This window comes from Erinaceus europaeus, chromosome 16 (assembly GCF_950295315.1).
Source record: "Erinaceus europaeus chromosome 16, mEriEur2.1, whole genome shotgun sequence".
In the NCBI taxonomy this organism is placed as follows: Eukaryota; Metazoa; Chordata; class Mammalia; order Eulipotyphla; family Erinaceidae; genus Erinaceus; species Erinaceus europaeus.
In genome coordinates, this window is record NC_080177.1 from 19625457 (window position 1) to 19628163 (window position 2707).

Consider the following 2707-nt stretch of genomic DNA (forward strand, 5'->3'; position numbering starts at 1 on the left):
CTGGCCATGGCCTGTTCGATAGCGATTGAGGAGGGCCCAATCATAACGTGCTAAGTCAAAGCTGGGTTGACGCTTGCAGGGGTCTGTGATGAGGTGTTTGTTCTCTACCTCAGCTGACTGCCAACTCTGTTTCCAAGAGTCTGGAACAGAGAAGTTCAGTGTAGGCGTAGGGGACCAGATTGGATGACGAGACGTCAAGCGTTGGACAGGGTGGGCGAAGATATCCGCGTATATTGGCAGGTCCGGTCGAGCGTAGATGTGGGAAATGAACTTAGATGATGCCGCATCCCAACAAATATCTGGCGGGGCAATGTTGCTAAGAACTGGCAGCCATGGAACCGGGGTGGAACGGATGGTTCCAGAAATTATCCTCATGGAGGAATATAATTTGGAATCGAGGACTCCATAACACCCAACCAAAAAGAGGTGTGTACTCCTATGTTCATAGCAGCACAATTCATAATAGCTAAAACCTGGAAGCAACCCAGGTGCCCAACAACAGATGAGTGGCTGAGAAAGCTGTGGTATATATACACAATTGAATACTATGCAGCTATCAAGAACAATGAACCCACCACCTTCTCTGACCCATCTTGGACAAAGCTAGAAGGAATTATGTTAAGTGAGCTAAGCCAGAAAGATAAAAGATGATTATGGGATGATCCCACTCATCAACAGAAGTTGAGTAAGAAGATCTGAAAGGGAAACTAAAAGCAGGACCTGACCAAATTGTAAGTAGGGCACCAAAGTAAAAACCCTGTGGTGAGGGGTTGACATGCAGCTTCCTGGGCCAGTGGGGGGCGGGAGGGGGTGGGAGGGATGGGTCACAGTCTTTTGGTGGTGGGAATGGTGTTTATGTACACTCCTAGTAAAATGTAGTCATATAAATCACTAGTTAATTAATACGAGAGGGAGAAAAATTAATTGTATGTCTCAAAGTTTTTCAAAACACAGACTGAATCTTTTCTATATATAGGCTGTGTAATTGATATGCAGACTCTCTCAAAAGCCTAGACCAAGTAGATCAGAAGCAACCAATAGCACAGCTATATACAAGATACTGGGTACTGTACAGCAAACCCTAACAAAAGGACTTTTCAAAGTTAACCCAATTACCAAATAATGTGATGATAACATTAACTATTGATTGTCTTTTTGAACCCTAAGACAGCAGGAACCTCACATCTCCACTATAGAGCCTCTACTTCCCCCAGTCCTGGAACCATTGGATAGGGCCCACTTTCCTGTATGCCTCTCCCAATCCATATCAAATAATATTGCATCTGCCGATCACAACCTAACCAACCCAACGATGGCCACCTCAACATGCTTCACTTCAGACTGTGTCCAGAGACTTCATGTGTGGAATGACAACCCTTCAACTTCATTACTCCGGTGAGACCTTTCCTTTCATAGTATACTCTAATTTCATCTCAGGTGGTTCACTTTCTAACAAAGTCCCAAAACCTAGATATACACTAGTTTCTGTGAGAGAGAGCATATCTTCACACGCATCTATAAACTACTGCAAAATATATACCTGAAAGCAGAAGTACACTAGAGTTTGCAGTGAGTACCCCCCTAACACTTCCTCTCCACTATTCCAAGCTTTGGGTCCATGATTGCTCAACAATCTGTTTGGCTTTGTATGTTAACTCTTTTCAGTCACCAGGTTCCAGATGTCATCAGGATGCCAGCTTGGCTTCCCTAGACTGAAGACCCCACCAATATGTCCTGGAGCTCTGCTTCCCCAGAGACCCACCCTACTAGGGAAAGAGAGAGGCAGACTGGGAGTATGGACCGACCAGTCAACGCCCATGTTCAGCAGGGAAGCAATTACAGAAGCCAGACCTTCTACCTTCTGCAACCCACAATGACCCTGGGTCCATGCTCCCAGAGGGATAGAGAATGGGAAAGCTATCAGGGGAGGGGGTGGGAAATGGAGATTGGGTGGTGGGAATTGTGTGGAATTGTACCCCTCCTACCCTATGGTTTTGTTAATTAATCCTTTCTTAAGTAAAAAATAAAAAATATATAAAAAATTTAAAAAATTTAAAAAACTTAAAAAAATAAAGCTTAAAAAATTAAAAAACTTTTTAAAAATTTTTTTAAATTATAAAAAATTTTTAAAAACTCTTAAAAAAATAAAAAACTTAAAAAAAACCTTAAAAAATTTTAAAAATTAAAAACCTTTTAAAAAATAAAAAACTTAAAAAAATAAATAAAACTTAAAAAATAAAAAAACAAAAAGATAAAAAACTTAAAAATAAATAAAAATATTTAAAAAATAAAAAAGCTTAAAAAATTAAAAAACAAAAGAAAAAACTTTCAAATATTTAAAAAATTTTAAAAACTTTAAAAAAATTTTAAAAAATTAAAAAATTAAAAAACTTAAAAAAATAAAATATTTAAATAAAATTCTAAAACAAAAAATAAGACTAAAAAAATAAAAATACTTACAAAAAATAAAATAACAGATAAATAAAATAACTTTAAAAAATAAAATAACTTAAAAAATAAAGACATTAAAACATAAAAAAAACAAAAAAATAGAGAAACTAAAAATAAAAATAATAAAATAAACAAAAAATAATTTAAAAAACAAAAAAATTTAATAAATAAAATAATAAAATAAATAAAATACTAAAAAATTTACAAAACAAATAAATTTTAAAAACTTTAAAAAATAAAACATATATTAAAAATT